The 25,257-nt window shown below is 40.1% G+C and overlaps 1 long non-coding RNA gene and 1 pseudogene across 3 annotated transcripts in view; both read left to right on the forward strand.

The window, feature by feature from the left end:
* The window catches only part of LOC138915748 (uncharacterized), a 68,138-nt gene that overhangs the window by 22,019 nt on the left and 20,862 nt on the right, over positions 1 to 25,257 (forward strand). The window lies entirely within an intron of this gene.
* LOC106782027 (large ribosomal subunit protein eL21-like) lies at positions 9,098 to 9,908 on the forward strand (annotated as a pseudogene).

Raw genomic sequence — 25,257 nt, forward strand, 5'->3', positions numbered from 1 at the left:
TTCCAGTCTCCTGCCTGATGCTGCCCATTCAGAGATTTGAGGATTCTATGGTATCACTGGATTGGTTCTCAGCTTTCTCCACTGCTAGCTTGGGATTCAACAATCTTGATTCTGTCACCTGTCCCCAGTCTTACAATTGGGAAGTGAAAAAATTAAGGAATAAACAAACAAAGGTAAGACTATGGTGTGAGCTTCAATTCTGGATCCTAACATCCAATTTCTATTTCAGAAAGGAGTCAGACCTGTGTGGATGTAAAAATCAATTGAATTATCTATGTCCTAGATTTTCAGCCAACTCCTTAATCACCTGGGGTAATGGAGGGAATCCTGGATTCCCAGAACAGCTAAATGTCAGAATTGGATGCCACTTGGAATCAATTCAAGCCTGACATGTACAGAAGAAGAACCCCCAAGCCAGTCACCTGTATTTGCTCCAGAAGGCATTCTCTGAGCTCTGTGTTTGCCTGACCTAATACACACTAGCTCAAGATCCTTGTGCACACATCTCCCAAGGGAAGAGAGGGAGCCCAGAAGTCTGGATCTTGAGGGAAAGGAAACTTTCAGAGGCAATCTGTCCCATGGATCATGTGCTCACAGAGGCACCAAAGCAAACTATATGCACGTTGCCTTATCAGGTTTTGTTCTGAACAATTAGGAAGGGCTTGGTCCTGAAGGAATGGGTCATAGAGTGATGGAGGAACACCTCACCTCCATTCCCCAACACGGCCAGTCTAAAGATGGAACCCCAATTTCCAAACCCATCATTAAGACTTGTGCCATGGGGCAAGTCAATACAAAACATTGTTATTCCTAGCAGTCTCAATTGGTAGAATCATAGTAACAAAACAAAACAAAACAAAACAGGAATAAGAGGCTTTTAAAATGATCTGAGATGTCATTCCAGTTGTTCTTTCTTTTGTAATTTTCCTCACCTGGTAATGTACTGACTTGGTTCCACATCCTCCCTTTTTTGTTTCATTTTATTTTGTATTAAACTGTAATTTTATTTATTTTTTTTGAATAGATATCAAGTTCATGTTTTTCAAATTTCAAAACGTATGGGTCTCCTGTTTTCTCATGTGCCCCAGCCCCTAGTGTCCTTCTCTAGAGGCAATCAATGTTATAAGTTTTTAAAATGTAACTTTCAGAAACATTTTGTGATTATACAAGCAAATAAGTGCATGCTCTCTTTTTTTTGCCTTGTGCACAGATGGTAGCATTCTGCACGTACTTTTCTGCATCTATGTCCCCACCAAATAGCATTTTTCACTGCTGTTGTTTAATGTACCTCTACATAGTATCCCATTGTGTGGATGACCCGTAATGTATTCAACCGATCCACTCTTGACGAACTCTTATGTCATTTCATCTCTACTTTTTCTTTTGAAGGCTTCATTTTTTAGTATTTTTCCTCCACTCTTCTTTCAGATTTTTATCTTTTTAAAAAGAGTAAGCATTTAGAATTTTAATAGGCATTGAGAAATCACACACCAAAAAGGTTATAGCAATTTACAGTGCCACCAAATATATGAAAGTGCCTGTTTTGCATTATTCACAATAGCCAAAATATGGAAACAACCCAAATGTCCATCAACAGATGAATAAAGACAATGTGGTATATACGTACAATGGAATATTACTCAGCCTTAAAAAATAAGGAAATCCTACCATTTGCAACACCATGGACGAACCTGAAGGACATTTGTTAAGTGACAGAAGCCAATCATAAAAGGACGAATACTGCATGATTCCACTTATATGAGGTACCTAAAATAGTCAAACACATTGAAGCAGAGACTCGGGGAGGGGAAAAGTGGGGAGTTGTTTAATTGGTGTAAAGTTTAAATTGTGCAAGATGAATAAGTGCCAGAGATTTGTTGTACAATGTAGCACCTATAGTTAACAATACTGTTCATGCATTAAAAAATTTGTTAAGAGGGTGGATCTCCTGTTAAGTGTTCTTAACACACAGACACACACACAAAGGGACACAAGGAAACTTTTGGAAGTGATGGATATATCTACTACTTTGATTGTGGTGAGGTTTCATGGGTACACGCATATGTCCAAACTTATCAAATTGTATACAGTAAATATGTGCAGTTTTTTGTATATCAATAATACCTCCAAAAAGCTGTTTTTTGAAAAAGAGAAAGTGCCCTTTTTTTCAGAGTTTCACCAATATGTTATTCTCAGTCTCTGAAATATTCACCATCCAATAGGCTTTATTTGTTTATTTCTAAGTATCATTTTCCACAATCTAATAATACACACAAAAAAGTTGCTAAGTAAAATTTACAAAATACAGAGAAGCAAAATAAGATGATTAAAAAAATAACCGTAATCCCACACAGTAATAATCAAATAATAATTATTATATTCTTTTTCTTCCTTTTTTTGGTACAAATATGGTAACATGCTACATATATTTTTTCTTAACTCAGTTCTTAAAGTTAATAAAATATGAGGAACATTTTCTATATTATTAATTACTTCCCTGTCTGTAACACCTTAAAATTTATATTATGAAAAATGTGAACCATGTAAAAGTAGATAAAATATTAGAATACCATAATAAGCATCCATATATACACTACCTAGATTTAAAAATTATTAACATTTTCCCATTTCACTTCTTTTATTTCTTTTTCTTTGCTAATTATTTTAACACACTTTCTGGCCCTCGTGACATTTTACCCTACATATTATTTCCTAGATTTTAGTAAAATCACTCTTCCTCAGTGCTCTCCCTAGAATACATATTAAAAGTGATTTCATGTATATTTACATGTATATGCATAGGTATACATACATATATATATAATTATGTGATGTTATAGTATAATTATGTGATGTTATATATGTTGCATATATTTATATTTTACATATGTAAAACTACATGATAGAATTACAGGGCTTCTCTGAGGCAAAATGGTGGAACCAGGCAAGCTCCTTGTCCTGAAGTACCCAGCACCCTTGTCCTTTTTCTAGGGACCCAAGAAAACCATTCACACAAAGTTGCTGCGGAGCTTAGAAAAATCATAAATATTGAATAGCACATAAGTCTTTAGAAATTTCTCTTTAAAGCAACATTAACTGTGAGGTGGCTAGGGAAAACATTAACATCCTTATTTTATAGACCAGAAAACCAAGGGTCCATGAAGTTAAGGACTTGCTATAGGCCACACACTAATGAACAGAAATGGATTCTAACTCATCTTCAGAAGCAAATGTTCTTCCTCCCAGGAGTTTTGCATCTTAAAAGAGGGCTGCAGGAGAGGATGATGCTTTACACCCAGGGATGAGTCAGTGGTGTGAGATTCTGGGCTTTGGAGGAGTTATTTTGGGAGAGCGCTACCTTTCCAAAGACCAGTGTCTACCTCCTCCACCTGGAGTTGGGGGTGGGCGCATCAGGGTCTGCCTTGAGGCAGAAAGCAGTTGGAGAGATTTTGCAAAGGGAGAGCTAAAAGGATTTGGGAATTTGCTGGACACTGGGGAAGAGGAAGATGCCAAGGCTTGAGCTTGGATGAAAGGAAGAATTTTGGCTTGCAGTTGATTTTGGGGAAAGGATGACAGTACCCATTAACTTTGGCATATTGCCTTTGGAAAACATCTAGAGAGCAGTGTCGAGTGGTCATCTGGAGATTCAGGATTGAAGCTCAGAAAAGGGATCTGTAAGACTGTAGAGTTAGGAATCATGGAAGCAGAGGTGATAATAGGTAGAGGCCATGGCAAGAGATGGATAGAGATAGAGAGAGTGGAGAGGGCCAAGGGTGAGGTCATATGTAGATCACAGGGAGAGGGAAAGAGAAAACCAAGAACAAATGAAGAAGACAGAGAAGAAGCATCAGGGAGAGAGAATAAGAGGAAGATGGTGTAGTGTCGCCAAAGTGTGATGAAGAGTCCCATCACCGAGGACAGGGCCTGCCAACAGACCAAAGGTTGCAGGACAGTCAAGGAGGATGAGAACTGAGGAAAGGCCCTCGGACGTGATGAGAGCTGAGAGCGTGTTACTGGACTGAGTAGTCTGGGGAAAGAGCAGGTTGAAGGATTATGAATGGGGCGAAGTACGAATAAAGTAAGCATGTACCACTTCACCACCTCATGCTTCTCTGCAGGGGTCACTGGCTCATGACCAGGGCAAAGTAATGGGACACTCCTTCCTCTCTCCCTGCTGCCCCAAGTCCCAGCTTCCATTCTCTTGCATGTATATATTGCATTCAAATCTGTTATTTTTCATTTAAACTACCTTCTTCCTAAATAAAAATATTGGCAAGAGACTATAATACAAGGCTCTTTGCTCTCCACCACCTTATGCCCTACGTGGTTCCGCCCTTCAAAATATTCATAGGGAAGGTCCTAGTAATGGGGAGAGAGTTTCTGTGTGTTTAATTAAGGTATAAGATACATATAGGAAGGTGCACAAATCTTAAGTATACAGCTTAATGGAAAATTATATAGTATATGTCTGAGTAGCTACTATCCAGATCCTGACATAGAACACTTCCAGCACTCTAGAAGGCATTCTCAATGCCCTTGGCTGTGATTGTGGAGACCTGGTCCAACTCCACAGGTGAACCCACGGTGGGGAGAAGTCCTGACTTTAATTTTAGCTGCCCCTGAGTAGTCGGATACACGATGGTGAAACGTGTGTGTGGACACTGGACCACCACCTGGGTTTAAATCTCAGTTCCACCACTTACCAGCTTTGTGAACTTTGGCAACTTTCTCAACATTTCTGTGCCTCAATTTCTGTAAGAAGGGGCAATAATAGTACTTACTTGATAGAGTGATGGAGAAAATTAAATGAGGCACTGAGAATAGCGCCTGGCACATGGTAAGCACTCAATAAATGTTAGCTCTTTTTAAGCCATTGGTGGGAATTCCAGGTGCACTACTGGAGCCAATAGAGCATATATTTAGGAGTGGGTCATGTCGATCCTTCAAATCCCATCCTTAGTCATTACCACTCACTTACAAGGAGCGAGGGCTTTTCACTACCTCTCCCCAATCTCTCCATGGGATCTCTGTTCTATACCTGGGCACTACACACAGCTGAGGAAGTGGCGACGCCAAACCGAGCTCTGGTGTTGACCTTATCAAGACTTTTCCATCACACTTGCTGGGTCATCGGAAAGGCTCGCTCACTGTGCAGGCCAGCCAGCTTCCAGGGAATTCATCAGCGGGCTGGAACTGGGTGTGTGTGACCCTCAGCTGCTCCCAGGGCTTTCCCCTTCCTTGTCCCCACCCAGGTTCACCTCTGGAATTGGACCAGTTCTCCACAATTGCGGCCAGGGTGACAGCAAGGTGTGATGGATGGACAAGGAGCTGTGGAGTGGCAGGGCTCTTGGTCAGGAACCCAAGGCTGTGTTTATGAGAAGGAAGAGGCTGTTTCCTGAAGCAAGCATAATGCAGCTCTAAAAAAGGCAGAGGAAATACATCATGCAAGGGAGCGTAACCCTGGGAGGACTGCTGGGAATCCGAGTACCAGAGAAGCCCTGGCAGGTCAAGGTGCCTCTGACAAGACCTTTTTTTATAGGCCATTTGCGTGAGGGTTTGCTGCTGTTCCCTGCAGAGCTGACAGCCACTCAAGGTCTCAGTGGGGAGTTGGAAGCTAATCTTAGCTGTCGCTTTCCAGACCTTCTCCACTGGCCCTGCTGATGCATTTAGAAAAGAAATAACAAGCTCTATTGTTTTAAAAAACTGCAAAAATGGCGATTTTGGCTGTTGACTCTTGCACTGCTGCAAGTAGATTGGGAGTATCAGCTTTTTGCCTTCTTCTAAACCCAGGACAAAAGAAAATTTACCTGGATTCTCCCAGTGGTCAAGAGAGATCCGAAAATGTGTTTCCCCCAAAAAGTGTTAATATCTCTCTTTATCTCTAAGGATTCTTGTTCCTCTGACTTCTCTAAAGAGCCTGCTGGAGATAAAGGAGACTCAGCATGGAAGGAGCTCTCTGTATTAGACCCACTAAACAATAACTCCTCATTGTCTCTGCCAGCCCCTGGCCACCACTATTCTACTGTCTGTCTCTATGATTTTGGCTACTCTAACTATCTCATATAGGTGGGATCATACAGTATTTATCTTTTTGTGACTAGCTTATTTCACTTATATCAATGGCATAATGTCCTCAAGTTTCATCCGTGTTGTAGCATGTGTCAGAATGTCTTTCCTTTTAAAGGCTGAATAATATTCCATTGTGTGTATATACCACTTTGCTTATTCATTGATCTGTCAATGGACATTTGGGTTCATTTCATATTTTAGCTGTTGTAAATAATGCTGTGAACATGGGTGTACAAATATCTCTTTGAGATTCTGCTTTTAATCCTCTTGGATATATACCCAGAAGTGGAGTTGCTGAATCATGGGGTAATTCTATTTTTAATTTTCTGAAGAACTGCCACGATGTTTCCCACAGTAGCTGAACCATTTTACATTCCCACTGACAGTACACAAGGTTTCCTATTTCTCCACATCCTCACCAACACTTGTTACTTTCTGTTGTTTGGATAGTAGCCATCCTAAAGGGTGAGTGAGGTGGTATCTCATTGCTTGGATTTGCATTTCCCTAATGATCAATGCTGTTGAGCATCTCTGCATGTGCTTACTGACCATTTGTGTATCTTCTTCAGAGACATGTCTATTCAAGTCCTTTGATCATTTTTGAATTGGGTTGTTTGTTTTGTTGCTGAGATTCTGCTTCCCTTTTATAGGACACTTATGATTACATTTGGGGTCTACTTGGATAATCCAGAATAATCTCTCCATTTCAAGATCCTGCAAAGTCTCTTTTCCAATTTAAGTTAACATTCACAGGTTTCAGAGATTAGGACCTGGACATTGAGGGCCATAATTCAGCCCATCACACGCTTTAATGACCATAGGAATTTATCGAACATTTACTGTGTGCTAAGTACTGTGCTAGGTGCCTTTAATGCAGGTACCCTTCTAATTCTGCCCCCCATGAAGTAGGTACGGCCTCTAATTTGCAGATAATAATAGCGAACACTCGTTGAATTCTTAGTATCTGCTAAGCTCTCTTCTTGGACTTTAGGTGTATTAACTCTTTTAAGTCTTACAACAACCTACGAGATAGGTACTATTATTACCTGCATCTTAGAGATGGGGAAACTGAGGCATAGGCAGGTTAAGTAATTTGCCCAAGATCTTCTAGCAGGAAGCAAAACTGGAGTGCGAACCTAAGCAAATAGCTACTAAACTTTCTACCAATTCGGCTTTGTTCTTCTTACTTCATAGGAGAAATTTTACCTGGCTCTTTATTGTCTTTATTCCACCTACAAGGTGACAGTTGTACTGTGATCTGAGGGTCACCTAGAACGTCAGCTGGCCAAATATCAGTTTTTTCATTCTCTGGGTATATTCCTTTGTGTTCAGTATTGCCTGTATATCCCCTTTGAAACTAAACATTCTTAATGACTAACATATTAAGTCATTAATATTGTGATGTGAATAGGTTTACTGGGTAGATTTTATAATAGAAAGAGAAGCATGAACTTGGAGGGTTAAGAAAGAGAAAGCTGGGATGATGTCAGGGTCAAAAATCATGAAGTGGACAGAGGAATGGGGAATAAAATGATCGACCTTTCCTGAGAGGAAGAGGTCATGCTGAGGAGGGATGGGGGGCGGGGGAGGGAGAGAGCGAGAGAGGCATGACAAATGAGAACTGGAGTATTATGAACCCACGAAAGTCAAGTTTGCTTCAAGGTGACCAAGCTGAAAGTGTGGACATGAACAGCAGGCCCTGGAGCAGACACTTTACTGGGAAGCGAGGTGGAGAGAAGAGATCATAAAGAGGACTCACGCCATCAGATTTTTCAGATCAATAAAATCCCAGTCCCTCGCTACAATCTATTAGTTCAAGAAGCATTCATTAAACTCCTACTGTGTGCTTGAGGTTTTTCAAAGAGCTGCCATTGGAGAGGCTCCCGCCATCATGAGGGCAATCATGAAGTAACTCTGGATTGCAAACTGGCAACCCAGGAGCCTGATTCTGGGAGCAATATTTTTGCCAGCAAAGCATTTTGAAATGGAATTAGATTTTTTTTTTTGTTTTACTTTGAGCACTTCTTACATTCTATATTGGCATATTTCCAACCCACTTCATGCAGCACTTATCCAGCCCCTGAAGGCATTTGAATTTACAACCTTTGGGATAAGGCTTTTTCCATGTGATAGAGGCTGCCAAACTTTCAGAATGAAAGCTATTAAACCAAGGAAAAGTACGCTTACAACCATCTTAACTCTAGAAGGTCACACACCTGACCTTTCAGCCTCATTTGTCCACTAATCGTACCCCATTAGAAGATCCATATGTCATGAATTTTACTGCTACAAATTATAGGGTCAGATCATATCCCATTTTGTCATCCACCCTTGGATCTCCTGGGGACGAAGCTATTTCTCCTTTTGAGTAAATGGGAAGTGTTTGTCTCAGTGGCTTTTAATGGGTGGGCAAGATTGACCTTTAGCCTCCACATGTACAGGGGTTGTGTGGCAAAGAGGTGGTTTGGGCCGAGACTCACTGGGGGTTGGTAGGGGCTGAGGAACCAAGGTTATATCAAGTGATTTTGCCAAAAGTGATAGGATGTCAGAGCTAGAAGAGAGCTTAGATTATTCATTCATTCAACAACTATTGACTGAGGGCTGGCATTTTGCTAGGTACTGGGGTCACAGCAGTAAAAGAGAAAGTCCTTACCCTCATGAAACTTGTGTCTAACAATGTAGTTCCTCAGAAATCATGTGTGCAGTCCAATGACTTTATTAGACAGACAATGGAACCAGCATCAGAACAGGCACATGAATGGCCTAAGGTCATTTATTTGGCTTGTTAGTGACAAAACCACCACTGAAGATAAGGTTTGACACTCAGTTCCCAGGCTTTTTCCACTTCTTACCTCTTTGTCCTTCTTAATGGTTTTTATCTGCCTTCATCTTCCACAATGATCTATCCCAAACCATCCTTCTAGTGAGGTTGACTTTATTGAGCTCCCCTAAGCTTAATTATCAATTGATTCTTCTATCTTAAATACACTTTTTTTCTGTTGGAACTGCTGTCTTCCAGTAATTTGCCAAAATGACCAACACAAAGAGAAGGAGGAGCGATGACTGTTATCTGATCTCCAGGCCTTTTAGAAAGCATGGCGTTGGTCCTCTGGTCACATATATACAAATCTACAAGAAAGGTGATACTGTTGACACCAAGGGAATGGCACTATTCACAAATGAATGCCCCACTAAAGTTACCATAGCAAAACTGGAAGAGTCTACTGTGTTACCAAGCATGCTGTTGGCATTGTTGTAAACAAACAAGTTAAGGGCATGATTTTTGCCAAGAGAATTAATGTACATATGAGCATATTAAGCACCCTAAGAGCCTAGTTAGCTTCCTAAAACATATGAAGGAAAATAATCAGAAAAAGAAGGAAGCCAAAGAGAAAGGTACCTGGGTCCAACTGAAGCACCAGCCTGCTCCCCACAGAGAAGCACACTTTTTTTTTTCCCGAGGAAGATTAGCCCTGAGCTAACTGCTGCCAATCCTCTTCCTTTTGCTGAGGAAGACTGGCCCTGTGCTAACATCCATGCCCATCTTCCTCTATCTTATATGTGGGACACCTACCACAGCATGGTGTGCCAAGGGGTGCCATGTCGGCACCCGGGATCCGGACCAGTGAACCCCGGGCCACTGAAGCGGAACGTGCACACTTAATCACTGCATCACTGGGCCGCCCCCCAAGAAGCACACTTTTGTAAGAACCAATGGAGAGAAGCCTGAGCTGTTGGAACCCATTCTCTATGATTCATTGCTTAGCAGGTGTAAAAATAAACAAATAAATAGAAGACCTCTGGACTATGAAAAACAAAAGCAAAAGAAAACTCCTTAACTACCCCATGGAAAAATCAACTCTATTTGTTCTCATCATGCTTAGGAGTAGAGGACAGAAACTGAATTTTAGGTCCATCACAATCTAATTCCCCTCCGTCCTAGGGTATTTGACAAGATAGTTTCCTGGGGTCATGAATCAGTTTGTCAACCTGCAAATAAGCCTAGCCCTCTCTGTGTCTCTGAATATGGATGTCTGTGTGGACGTGTGAGTGTATTCTTACAGTTGGTGACCTTGTCTTTTCTATCAACTTGGAATCACCTCCAAACTACTGGAAGTGAGAGGTTATGGTCTTTTGTTTTTGCTGAGGAAGATTAGCCCTGAGCTAAGATGAGCCCTGAGCTAACATCTGTGCCAGTCTTCCTCCACTTTATATGTGGGTCGCCACCACAGCATGACTGATGAGTTGGTGTAGGTCCATGCCCAGAATCTGAACCCATGAACCAGGGCCACCAAAGCGGAGCTTGCAGAACTTAACCTGTACACTATGGAGCCGATCACAATTTTTATAGTAATATGAGTATGTCCAATGGTTTCTGTGGTTACCTGATACATGTTTTTGGGTCATTTGATTCCCTCTGCTTTCTACCCTCAAATTGCAATTGCAATTTAATGTTTAAAGGGCTCAAACACCTTTGGTGGGCAAATCTCCCCATGGAAGAATCACAGAGCTGATGAAACCATCCTAGGGGGTCTGTGCAATAATGATTTCACTGAAGTTACTCAGTGTTTCTCCAGCCTCACCCCAGCCTCTGGGTGATGGACACACAGTTTTGGGAAGTGATACATATAGGGCCTAATTCTAATAATACCTTAGATTTCCTGGGCACTTGGTGCATTTCATGGTACTTTCACATATACTGTCTTCATAACCAGCTTGGGAGGTGTATTGGACAGATATTATTATCCTCACTTCATTGATGAAAAGCCCAGACTAAGAGAGGACATGAGATTTGCCCAAGGTCATATGGTGAATCAGCAGCAGAACTGAAATAAGGACCAAAAGCTATGGACAGTTAATAAGACAAGGACAGAATGGAAAACCTGGAGAGTTATCATGAAAGGATTCATCAGGCCAATATATGAGGCAGACAGCCATAATTTATTGAGTCTCTACTATGTGTAAGGTACTGTGAGAGGTCTTTTATGTATATTACTGCATGCAAGGTCATAGAAAACGTGGAGTTGTGATTATGTGTGGAATGACTTTTTATGATCCCAATTTACAGAAGAGGAAATTAGGAGTCCCAAAGGATGAGTAATTTGCTCAAAGTCCTGGAAAGAAATCCATTCACCCTCCTTTTACAAGAATATCCCAGTGTGTATAGATGACCAAGCCCTAGTCATTCCTTAGCCCCACTTTCAGTCTCTGCTTCCTTCTCCTCAGCCCCCACTCTCATTATCAATCTTCATTTTCACTTCATTTTCAAGTTTATTCTCAATCTCAACCTCATTCTCAGTTTTAACTTCATCTTCTCCCCATGATCAGGGAGAATCAGTTTCAATAAATAGTGGTTGATGATAAGGAATTTCACGTTTCCTGAGTAACTCCACCTAGTCTCCAACTTGCCAGCACAATTTCTGACATGCCGTCTTTCTCACGCCAGTCTGTAGATAATCGTTTTCAGATATTTCTGTTGAATAAGTATCGTTTTCTCTATTAATCTGTAAGCCCCCTCAGGATGGAAATTATGGCCATGCTTTGCTCTCTAGACTAAGAAGCTAGCATAGCTATTTTTGAATTGTAGGAAGTTAATATATGTTTGTTTCCAGTGATGCCATGATTACACTCATATTGGGTACACAGGATTTCTTCACTGATCATTTTCATTTGCTTTTTGTGTTGGATCCAAAAATTCGTCACCTTTTCATATTTTCATGATACGTTATTTATTATTACCATTAGATTTTACTCAATGTATTTGTTCATTCAACAAATGTTTATTGTGCTAGGTAACAGGAATACAAAAAGAACATGACACAATCTCAGACTTCAAGTTTTGAGGCATCAACTACATTTTTCTCATTTTGAAAGTGTTTTATTTATTTTGGCTCTGTAGTTGTAGTTGTTTTGCAGGCAGTAATTTGACCAAAAAGAAGAGCCATAATTTCGTAAATAACTGTTAGATTATTTTTGCAAATGCCAGGAGAGACAGCAGCTTCTGAGGTCCAGCATGATTCTTTTCAAATGGTCTTTAGCCACAATATGGCTGAATTTGCTCTTACATTTGGCATGCCCTGCCTTCCTCCAGCATTCAACTAGACTCCTCTGGCTATTTCCTTTTCATGAGGAGGAAGGTTAGGTTAAATAGAAGGGCCACCCCAAAAGTAGTGAGAGGCCAAAGAAGTATTAAGAACAACTGTGCAAAAAAAAAGGAGATCCTGGGGCCGGCCCCGTGGCGCAGCGGTTAAGTGTGCATGTTCCACTTCGCTGGCCCGGGGTTCACTGGTTTGGATCCCGGGTGTGGACATGGCACCGCTTGGCAAGCCATGCTGTGGTAGGTGTCCCACATATAAAGTAGGGGAAGATGGGTACGGATGTTAGCTCACCGCCAGACTTCCTCAGCAAAAAGAGGAGGATTAGCAGCAGATGTTAGCTCAGGGCTAATCTTCCTCAAAAAAAAAAAAAAAAAAAACAACAAAACCAGGAGATCCTTTTGTGATTCATGGTCTTTATCCTGAAAGGAGACTTATCTACTACCGTGGAATACCACCATCTAAAAACAGTTGTAAGATGCCATGGTCAGGGAATATGACAGACTGGAGATGTGGGGTTCCAGCCAGATTGAATGTTGCTGAAGGACTGTGTAGTGGTGCAAACTGCCCTTTCTTGTCAGTGTGCTGATTTAGCTCTGGAGTAGATCAGTATGTGAAGGAAAAGAAGGGGACAGGGTTCCCTTTCCTAGAAAGCTCTAAACAGGAAGACGTTTGTTGCATCTTTTAGAAGACATCCAACTAGATAAAAATGATTTTGTTTCTGAAAGCATAAAGAGTAAATTTCAAAATGCCTCCTCCCTACATATAGCATCCACCAATGTAACTGTTTGATTAAATTATTTTTATTGTCATAATTTCCACTGTCCAATGTAGTTCACTATGGTGGTTTTGCAGTATAGACCAGAGCAAGAACTATTTCAGGAGAATGGAGTATTGGATATACTCTGTGGTACACTGCAGGTAAGAAATTGGTGAGCATCCTTCATCCAGTATCTTTACTCTTTCCTACATCTTTGTTTTTCTAGATCTTCGTAATCAGAGGCTCGCTTATCTCCCTACACTTATTTTCCATATGGTTCCTCAATCAAAACCCCTCTCATAGTTTAGGCCAAGTTTCCTCACTTTCATCCCTCCCCCACAGGATACAAATCCCTTCCTCAGTTCCCCTGGGGAGGAATGCCTTTTCTGCCTTTCCCAATCCTTTCCTTCCTCCAAGGTCCACTTGAGACCAATGTCCTCCATCAAGTCCTCCCTGACAGCTCCTGCCCAGTTCCCTCTTCCTTCTCTGACCTCCTACTACACAATGGTCTGTGATAATAATAGCCTTCAGTGGCCCAGTGGCTGACAAAGCACTCGCTCACTTGTGATTTTCACAAGCCTCTGAGGTTGGTAAGGAGAATTTTCTTGTCACCTCAGAGAGAATGGAAAACCATCCCAAGGCTGTATTGCAAATGGGAAAACTGGGACATCAGCCTAGGTCTTTGAAGTTTAAAGCTTTTCCATCATAGTCTTTTGTGTCTATCTCACACTTCTTTCCCCAATAGTGCCTAGCTCAGAGTTAAGAAAAATCAGGTGCTCCAATAAGTCTTTGTAGATTGCTCTATTGACTTTGTCAAATCTTCGTCTTTCTTCTTGCAGCCCACCTGCTCCCAACTCCAAGTCGCTATTTCCACCTGTCATGAACCATGAGTCTGCAAAGCACCAGAGATCTGTTCTTCCCAGATACCATCTGTGATGGAAGCTGTATCTGGGGGGTGGGGCTGGGTTCTGTTCTCTGGGGATGCTGTCTGTGAGGGGCATGGTCTCCCTGAAGAGCTGAAGAGGGACGACATCTCTAAAGCGCGGTAGAATGAGGACATGATTTCACTTGTTTGTTATGAGCTCTTTTCTTTTTTAACCAAAGAAAAGGGTATTTAAAAAACCACTAGCAGGGAAAATCTCTCTTCTTCGGCTGAGTGACATTTCATGCCTGTTCATATCGTTATGTCAGTCTTTGAAAAATGAAGAGCTTAAAGCAGTCTCTTTCCTCACTAGACAAAAGGAAGAGCTGGGTGTTTCCCTGGTAGGAGACCCGCATGTGACGAATGAAGCATTAGGATTCGGGCTGAGTCACTGGCATTGGGAGGGTGGGGGTCACAGCCTTCCTCTGAGCTTTCAAAGCCAGCGGATGCACTTAGGGCCGTAGTTACACACACCTGTTGGTGGCAGCCAGTGCTGGTACCGTCAGCATCTGGGACATGGCTCAGGTAAAATCTCCAGCTGTCTTTCAAAATGGATCTTCTCTAGATCATGTGGGCTAGTGTTTTATTTACTTTGAGTTTTATTTATTTATTTTTTTGGAGAGGAGGATTGGCCCTGAGCAACACCTGTGCCACTCTTCCTCGGTTTTGTATGTGGGTCACTGGTACAGCATGGCTTGATGAGTGGGGTAGGTCCACGCCGGGGATCTGAACCCACGAACCCAGGCTGCCAAAGCGGAGCGTGCCAAACTTAATCACCATGCCACTGGGCCAGCCCCTAGTGTTTTATTTTTTAATAACTTTAAAAAACAATTTAGGACTCACGATTAGTTGCAAAATAGTATAGAGAGTTCCTGTGTACCTTTCACCCAGCTGCCCCTAATGATAATATCTTACCTAACCATAGTTGTTTGTTTTTAATGTAGAATCTATGAATAAATGCTGTATTATTATCTCTTATGGTTCTGGGGGTTGATGAGCTCATTTGGGTGGTTCTCATGTGGTGTCCTTCATTCAGTTGCTATCAGATGGCAGCTAGGCTAGAGCCATCTGAAGGTTTCCTCATTCATGTGAAGCTGGGCTGGTAAGGCAGCTCTTTCTCCACGTGGCCTCTCCCAGAGGGTAGCTCTGGCTTCCTAACAGCAGGGCGGTCTCAGGGTAATCCGATTTCTTATATGGTTACTGACTTGCTCCAGAGCAATTGTTCCAAGAGGCCTGGGTGGAAGCTGCAAGGCTTCTTATGATCTAGTCTTGAAAGTCCCAGAATATCACTTCCATCACATTCTATTGGTCAAGCAAGTCTCTCAGGCCAGCCAGATTCAAGGAAGGAAGAATTCGACTCCAGATCACAACAGGAAAAGGAGCAAAAAATGGACAGCTATCTTTAAACTACCACAACTGCCCCGCAGCTTGGTGGTCCCTAAGTGAGTGGACAGACATGCTAAGGAAGAGCTCATTGGAAGTGTTACTTATGTCATTAGTAGGATAAGTCCTTATGTCTGATTGGCCCCATGAGAATTTTACAGTCACAGTGTCACAGCACTAGTGGGCAGCGTATGCTCAATAAGTGTTGTCTGACAGAGCGATTGAATCACATTCTCAACCCAGACATAGTAAGTGGAAATAAATAGGGAAATAGCGAATCTCTCTGTGGACTCTGTGGTAAATCCTGGAATTGCCCTTGAACTGTTCCAGCTTCCATTCTTCAAATAGGCTGGAATCCATGAGTTTTTGCCTCATTTGTGTCTGTTACAAAGCAATCTGCCTGGAGGAGACAAAGCACTGTGCTAGGTGCTAAGTGGGGTTCCAAGATGACTCATGCATGGCTTCTGCTCTCAGGAACATTCATAACAATTCCTTCCTGCCTGTCTGCTGGGGTCTTATTTTCTGGCCTGGGTGTTAAGCACGACTGGAAGAATGGAGAGGCGCTAGGTGGCGAGGGGAATCAGGGGAAGCAACCGCCACATTGTTGTGATGGCTAAAACAGGTTCACCAGGTTGTTCCATGAGGAAATCAGCAGCTTGCTTCTCAGACAGCAGCCTCTACATGAGGGAAACATCTTCTGGTTCTCTCTCAGGCGGAGAGCAGGAGATGGGGACTGGCATGTTGGATCTTGACTTTTTTTCTAAAACATTTACCGTCTTCCGTGCCCAGATATCAAATTATCCAGGGGACAATTCTGTGAGCACACATTGTACGGGTGGAAAGAAACCTTCGCCCAGTGGTGGGGACCGTCCAGCTGGAGGTGGGTGGCGTTGGGGAAGGCTTTTCGGTAGAAGCACAATGGGCTTCAACCGAAGCTGGGGAAGCGAGGAGAGAGCTGAGAACGAGTCCAGCACTGCTTGAATTGAGGGAAAGGCTCAAACTGAACAACTCAACTGACTTGTCTATTGAATGTGCTTCCTGTGATCATCTTCCTCAGATAAAAGATGATTGAAGTTTCAGTCCTGGGGTTTGTGGGGAGGAAATTGAGTGGAGAGGAAATTCGGTGGAAACCGAAAATGGGTGTGTCTGACAATGGTAGAAGAATTGAGTGAAAGGGCTCCATCTGGAGGCCTTTTTTGGTGGTGGTACCAGAAAAATGGAACCAGGGTATCTCTAGGCAGTGGTCTTGGGGTCTGAAGAAGAGAGGAGGAGAGTCCTTGCCTGAGACTCCCTCATGAACAGTGTCAGAACTGTGGAGTCCTGGGTCGATAGAATGGGCTGGAAGAGAACTGTGCGTGTCTGACTGAACCCTGAAGAGTGTTATTAAGGGGACGGGAGAAAGGCTGCCTTAAGCATGCGGGTGGGTGGAGGGAGAAACTGTTAGACAAATTCCAAGGGTTGGGCTTATGGGAAGCCTCCTCAGCTATGGTATTGCTAGTTCTTTGGATGTTCTATCATACCGCCGTGCCCTTGCCAATGCTGTTCCTTCTGCCTGGAATACTCTCCCCTCTTCTTGGGCCTGGATGATATGAGGTCTTAAGGTTCAAGGGAAGCTTCAGGACTTTAGGGGGAACTTTTCTGATCATTCTCAATCTGGATTAGGGGCCCCTCTTCTGTGTCCCATGTGACTTGGGCTTCTCGTTGGGCATGATCTCGAGGAAGGTAGGATTGTGTCTGTCTTGCTCCCTGTAACATTCCTAGTGCCTAAAACTTGAAAATTCTCATTAAATACCTATTTACTGAATGAAATACCTCTGTTCTAGCAGTTATCATAGATATGAATGTTGTGTGTAGACTTGTCTGTCTCTCCCACCAGGCTATGAGCTTCCTGAGGAGAGGGACCATGGCTTACTCATCTTGGTTATCCCCAGTACATTAGCTCAGAGTCTGGGAATTAGAGAGTGACATCAATATTTGTTGAGTGAATGTTAGAGAGGCGAGGAGCAGTCTGGGGGTACACGTAAGGCTAGTTGGTGATGCTAAGCTCGGGCTCACATAAGAACATCAGTGGAGCTTTAAAAATGCTGATGCCTAAGCCCCACACCAGACCAATGAAAACAGTCTCTGGGGTGGGGACCAGGCATGGGAATTTTTAAAAAGCTCTATAGGTGAATCTAATGTTGGGAACCTCTGGGCTAGGCTCTAACAGAATGTGAAATCTAGAGCAGCCAAGAGAACATTTCAGAACAGAGTCCCTTTCTGCTGGAGAGGGAAGGGCTTTAGTTCTCTTCCAAAACTGTGTAGGTATTGGAGCAGAAGATTCCATCCTAACACTTAATGGATTCTCTCTGGAAGAAGAACTGAGGTAGCCAAATGCGCTCCGCTTTTAAGAAATTAGGACATTTCCAAGAATGGTCTTCACCATAATTGCCCAGGGCCTGCAGAATCAGTATCGCCTGGAAGCTTCTTAGAAATGCAGAATCTGAAGCCCCTACTCTCCCAAACCTACTGAATGAGAATCTGCATTTGCACAAGATCCCCAGGCAACTCATGTGCACATTGAAGTTTGAGAAGCATTTCTGAAGTGGTTATTCTCAAAGTATGGCTGAGGTGCCAGCATCATCTAGGGGAAGGAATGGGGTGGGGGTAGGGAATTATGGTTCTCACACTTTAGCTTGCATCAGAATTACCTAAAGCGTTTATTAATCTCAGATAAAAATTGCTGGAGCAATTCCCAATTCAAAGGGAACCTGGTAAACCCATGAACCTCTTCGTTCCGTAGGTCTGGGTGGGATGTGCGAATTTGCATTCCTAACAAGTTCCCAGGTGATTTTGATGCTGCTGGTTCAGAGAGCACACTTCTTGGCTATTACAGTTAAGACTGTTATGAGCATTCATGTACAGGTCTTTATACTGACGTATGCTTTCCTTTCTTTTGGGTAAATACCTAGGAGTGGGATTGCTGGATCATATGACAGTTATATATTTAATTTTTTAAGAGACTGCCAAACCATTTTCCAAAGTGGTTGGACCATTTTACAGTCCCATCAACAGTGGATGAGAGTTCTGTTCCTCCACTTCTTCACCAACCCTCTATATTTTTATTGTAGCCACTCTAATAGGTGCATGGTGGTATTTCATTGTAGTTTCAATTTACATTTCCTTAATGACTAATGAAGGAAATTTTTCATGTGCTTATTTGCCATCTATATATCCTCTGTGGTGAGGTGTCTGTTCAAATCTTTTGCCGTTTTCTTATTGGATGGGTTAATTGAGTTCTTTTCTTATTAAGTTTTGAGAGTTCTTTACTCTAGATATAAGACCTTTTTCAAGTATATGATTTGCAAATATTTCCTTTCAATTATTTGTGGCTTTTATTTTCATTCTCTTAGCAATATCTTTCAAAGAGCAGCAGCTTTAAAATTTGATGAGGTCCAATTTATCAATTTGTTTTTTAATGGAATGTGCTTTGGGGATTGTGTCTAAGAAATCTTTACCTAACCTAGGATCACAAAGATTTTCTCCTGTGTTTTCTTCGAGAAATTTTATAGTTTTAGGTCTTACATTTAAAGCTATAACCTATTTTTTGTATATAGATATTTGATTTTTTCATCATTGTATGTTGAAAAGACAATCTACTGAATTCCCTTCCACCTTTGCTGAAAATTTGTTCATAAATGTGCGGGTCTATTTCTGAACTCTGTTCTGTTCCATTGACCTAATTGTCTGTCTGTACTTTCATACAGTGTCTTAATTACTTTAACTTTATAATCAAATAATGTTAGTCTCTGACTTTTTTGTTCTTTTTCAAAGTTGTTTCGACAATGCTAGGTCCTTTGCATTTCCATATGAATTTTACTTTATTTTTATTTATTTATTTTTTTGAGGAAGATTAGCCCTGAGTTAACATCTACTGCCAAGCCTCCTCTTTTTTTGCTGAGGAAGATTGGCCCTGAGCTAACATCCATGCCCGCCTTCCTCTACTGTATATGTGGGACGCCTGCCACAGCATGGATTGATATGTGGTGCGTAGGTCCGCACCCAAGATCCAAACCAGTGAACCCCAGGCTGCTGGAGCGGAATGTGTGAACTTAACTGCTGTGCCACCGGGCCAGCCCCTCCATATGAATTTTAGAAGCAACCTTTCAAATTCTACAAAAAACCCTGCTGGAATTTTTGTTGGGATTGCATTTAATCTATAGATCAATTTGGGGAGAACTGACATCTTAATATTGTGTTCTCCAAGTCATGAATATGATATATCTCTTTATTTATTTATATGTTTAATTTCTCTCTTAATTCCAGGCTATAGAAATACTATTGATTCTATTTTTGTAGATTCTCTAGGATTTTCTACATAGATGATCACGTTATCTGTGAATGAAGACAGTTTTACTTCTCTCTTTTCAATATGAATGCTTTTGTTTCCTTTTCTTTATTATCACAGTGGCTAGATCCTCAATGCAAAGTTGATTACGAGTGGTAAGAATGCATATTCTTGTCATCTTCCTGATCATAGGGAGAAAACTGTCAGTCTTTCATAATTAAGTATGATGATGTAGCTGTAGATTTTTCAGAGTTTTTAAAAAATCAGATTGAGGATGTTCTCCACTATTCTTAGTTTGCTGACTTAAAAAAAATCAGGAATGGATATTGGATTTTGCCAAATGATTTCTCTGCATTTGTTGAGATGATTATATGGCTTTTCTTTTTTAGTTTATTAAATGATGAATTACATCGATTTTTGAATGTTAAACCAACCTTGCATTCCTGGGATAAACCTCACTTGGTCCTGCTGTATCCTTTTTATATGTTGTTGGAATCCATTTTGATAAAATTCTGTTTAGAATTTTTTCACCTGTGTTCATAAAGGACATTCGTCTGTAGTTTTCATGTAATGAGTATCTGGTTTTGGTATCAGAGTAATGCTGGCCCCACAGAATGAGTTAAGAAATATTTCCAGTGTTTCAATTTTCTGGAAGAGTTAATACTATTTCTCCCTTAAATGTTTGTTAGAATTCACCAGTGAGGCCATCTGGGCATGGAGTTTTCTTGTGGAAAGGTTTTTAACTATGAATCCAATTTCTTTAATAGATAAAGTGTCAGTCAGGTCATCTATTTCTTCTTGAGTAAACTTTGGTAGTCTGTGTCTGTCAAGGAATTTGTTCATTTCGTATAAATTGTTAAATTTATTGGCATTATTTTTTCATAATATTCTCTCATCATCCTTTTAATGTGTGTAGAATCTGTAGTGACATCACTGCTCACACACTTTATGTTAGTGATTTTTATTTTCTCTTTTTCCCGATTAGTCTAGCTAGAGTTTTATTAATTTTATTGATCTTTTCAAAGAACCAGCATTTGGCTACATTGATTTTTCTCTATTTTTCTGTTTTCTGTTTCATCTATTTCTGTTCTGACTTTTATTATTTCATTTCTTCTACTTACTTTAGATTTAATTTGCTCTGCTTTTCCTAGTTTCTTAAGGTGGAAGCTAAGGTCCACCAATGATTTGACTCATTGACTTGAGACCTTTCTCCTTTTCAAATATAGATGTTTAGTGCTGTAAATTTCCCCCTAAGTGCTGCTTTGGCAGTATCCTACAAATTTTGAGATGTTGTGTTTTCATTTCCTTTCAGTTAAAAATATTTTCTAGTATCTCTTTTGATTTCTTCTTTGATTCATGGGTTATTTAGAAGTTGTCCTTTAATTTATAGATACTTGGGGATTTTCCAGAGATCTTTTGGTTTTTATTTATATCTTAATTCCATGTGGTCAGAGAACATACTTTGTGTGACTTGAATTCTTTTAATTTATTTAGACTGGTTTGTGGCTCACTGTATGATTTATCCTGGTGACTGTTCCATGTGCACATGACAAGAATGTGGATTCTGCTGTCATTGGGTGGAGTGCTCTGTAAATGTCAGTTAGGTCAAGTTGGTTCATTGTTTAACTCTTCTTTATCCTGATTTTCTTTCTACTTATTCTACAAATTGTTGAGAAAAGGGTACTTAAATGTCAAACTGTAACTGTAGAATTATCCATTTCTTCTTGCAGTTCTGTTTTTGCTTCATGTATTTTGGAGCTCTGTTATTGAGTGCATAAATGTTTATTCTTTTGAGGAACTAATGCTTTTACCCCTGGTAATATTCTTTGCTCTGAAATCTTCCTGTCTTAAATTAACATAGCCACTCCAGGTTTCTTTTGCTAAGTGTTAGTGTGGGATATCTTCTCCTATCCTTTTATTTTTAACCTTTTTGTATCTTTAGACTTGAAGTGCATTTCTTATAGACAGCATATAGTCAGGTCTTGGATTGTTTTTGCTTTTTTTAAATCCAGTCTGACAATCTCTGACTCTTAATTGAGGTATTTAGAACATTTACATTTAATGTTGTTATTTAGATAGATTTAAATCTATCATCTTGCTATTTGTTTTTTATTTGTCCCACCTGCTCTTTGTAAACTTTGTCTCTTATTCTACCTTCTTCTGCATTAATTAAAATTTTTTTATGATTTCATTTTATCTCCTTTTTTGGCTCATTAGCTATAACTCTTTGTTTTATTTTAGTGTTTGCTTTAGAGTTGATAGTATACATCTTAATATATCACAGTCCACCCTCAAGTGATATTATATCACTTCGTGTATAGTATAAGATCCTTACAATAGTATACTTTCATTTCTCCCCTCCTGATCTTTGTGCTATTGTTGCCACACATTTTACTTTTACATATGTTATAAACGCCATACTAATTGTTATTATTTTTGTTTAGTCAATTAGCTCTCAAAAAGACTTAAATAATAAGAGGAAAATTTATATATTTAACCATGTAATTACCGTTTCTAACTTTCTTTATTATGTTGTGTAGCTCCATATTTCCATCTGTGATCACTTTTCCTCTGCCTGAAGGACTTCCTTTAATAATTCTCTTATTATGGGACTGCTGGTGGAGAATTCTTTCAACTTTTGTGTTAGAAAGATATTTTCCCAAATATAAAATTCTTGGTTGACAGTTTTTTTTCTTTTAATACAGCCATGTGCCACATAATAAAATTTAGGTCAGTGATGGATGGCCTATACAATGGTGGTCCCATAAAATTAGTAGCATATAGCCTGGGTTTGTAATAGGCTATACTGTGCAGGTTTGTGTAAGTACTGTAGGAGAGGAAGAAATTTTCCTCTATCCTTCTAGGTTCTTCTGGCTGGTCTAAGAATTAAATTGACATGAGACAGATTAACAGGAGAAAAACAAAAGTTTGATTACATGTGTACGTGGGAGCAACCCAGGAAAACCAAATGCCTCATCTTAATACCATCCTCAGCTAAAGACAAAAGAAGATATTGGGGATGGGGAGAGTCAGGGACTTAAAAGGCAAGGAAGGCAATTCAGCAGTGAAAAGGGGTAAACATTTGGAAAACAAGTGTTTGGCCACACAGAAACAGAAGAACACACAGAGGAGCCCAACAAAGAGGCTTTTCTAACTTTCTCCCTGTCTATCACCTAGTTTGTGTTATGCTGAGGTGATAGCACCTTTCCTGAGAAAGGTTTTATCTGAATTCTTTTAGGCAGTTAAGGGGGAGTTAACAAGAAAAACTCTCTGAGCCTTTTGTTTCTTAAAAATAATCAGCTTAACATAATCTTCATGTTAGAGACACATTTTGGGGTGGCAGATTTTCTTCCCCTTCAGTACACTCTATGATGATCGCACAGTGATGCAATCGCCTAACAATGCATTTCTCAGAATGTATCCCCATTGTTAAGCAACTCATGACTGTCCTTTAATCATGTTGCTTCATTATCTCTTGGTTTACATTGTTTCTAGAAAGAAACCTGCTGTCAACCTAGCTTTGTTCCTCTGCATGGTAGTGTGTCTTTTTTTTTTTTTCCTGGCTACTTTTAATATATTCTCTTTAGCATTGCTTTTGAGCAATTTGTTTATGATGTGCCTTGGTGTAGTTTATGTGCCTTGTGCCTGCAGTTCATTGAGCTTCTTGGATCTGTAGGTTTTCATAATGTTCATAAAATTTTTGCCATTATTTATTAAATATATTTTTGGCCTTCCCCTCCCTCCTTTCTTTGAGGACTCCAGTTACACGTATTTTAGGCTGCTTGAAGTTGTCCCAGAGATCACTGATGCTCTGTTGTTTTTTTAATTATATTTTATTTCTGTTTCATTTTAGATAATTCTGTTGCTATATCTTCAAGGTGACTAATCTTTTCTTGCCATGTCTAAACTGATATTAATCTCGTCTAATATATGTTTTTATCTCACACATTGCTGTTTTCATGTCTGCAAATGTGATTTGGATCTTTTTCTTTTTCAAATATGTGTTCCTCCTATAACTCAACAATAAGAACCAAATAACCCAGACAAAAAATGAGCAAAGGACTTGAATAAACATTTCACCAGAGATGATATACAAATGACCAACAAGCATATGAAAAGATGCTCAACATCACTAATCATAAGAGGTATGCAAATCAAAACCATAATGAGATATCACCTCACACCCATTAGGATAGGTATTATTTAAAAAAGCAACAGCAGAAAATAACAAATGTTGGTAAAAATGTGGAGAAATTGGAACCCTGGGCACTGTTGATGGGGATGTAAAATGATGCAGTCACTATGGAAAACAGTAAGATGATTCCTCAAAAAATTAAAAAGAGAATCATCATGTGATACAGCAATTCCACTTCTGGACATATGTCCAAAAGAATTGAAAGCAGAATACAGAAGGGATATTTGCACACTCGTGTTCATAGCAGCATTATTCACAATAACCAAGAGGTGGAAGAAATCCAAGTGTCCATTGATAGCTGAATGGATAAACAAAATTTGGTATATGCATACAATGGAATTTATTCATGCTTAAAAGGGTAGGGGATTCTGACACACACTACACCATGATGAATCTTGAGGCCATTATGCTAAGCAAAAGAAGTCAGTCACGAGAAGACAAATACTGTATGATTCTACTTATATGAGGTATCTCGAGTAGTCAAATTTACAGAAACATAAAATAGAATGGTGGTTGCCAGGAACTGGGGGGGTGAGGAATGAGGAGTTATCGTTTAATGGGTACAGAGTTTTAGTTTTGCAAGATGAAAAAGTTCTGGAGATTGATTGCACAACAATGTTAATACACTTAATACTACGGAACTGGACACTTAGAAATAGTTAAGACGGTAAATTTTGTGTTATGTATTTTTTACCACAATAAAAAAAAATCCACAACAAAACACAAAATAGATCACACAACAAAAAAATAATAAACAAGAAATCTATTAATGTATTGACAAAATATTTTTGGGAAAAGTAGCATATTGTTCATCCATCTGGAAAGTCTGTATTAAAAACAAGCTCTTTCTAACCAATAGTTAGAAATAAAACAAATGGTATTTATTTTTTAAAGAAATGTATTTTCCACGTCTCTACTTAATTTTTGAAACAGGTGCAATACAGTTATAACTGTTTTAAAGCCCTTTTCTGCAATATCCCACATCGGTATCTGTTCTGTATCAGTTTCAGTTGATGGTTTCATGTCCTCACTATGGATTGTACGTTCCTGCTTTTTTTTTTTTTTTTTTTTGCATACCTAGTAATTTTTATTGGATTCCAGGCATTCGAACTCTATTTTGTTGGGTCCTGGATATTTCTGTATTCCTACGAATGGTGTGGAGCTTTGTTCTGAAAGGACTTGGTTAAATCACTTGGAAACAGTTTGATCTTTTGGGTCTTGTTCTCAAGATGTGTCAGGCAGGCATGGAGCAGTGTTTGGTCCAGGACTGATGAGTCCTTACTACTGAGGCAGTATCCTTCTGTGTATTCTTCCACTCATGAATCTTGAAGTGTTCAAGTCTGCCTGGTGGGAACAGACACTATTCCCATGTGAGTGCCAGTCAGTTACCTCTAATCTTTTTGGATGGGTCTTTGTCTGGCCTCGGATAATTTCCCTGTATGTATGTGCTGATCAGTGGTCAGCTGAATACTTGAGTGGAAACCCTCTGCAAACCTCCAAAACTTT

Source organism: Equus caballus, chromosome 1 (genome assembly GCF_041296265.1).
Source record: "Equus caballus isolate H_3958 breed thoroughbred chromosome 1, TB-T2T, whole genome shotgun sequence".
Classification (NCBI taxonomy): Eukaryota; Metazoa; Chordata; class Mammalia; order Perissodactyla; family Equidae; genus Equus; species Equus caballus.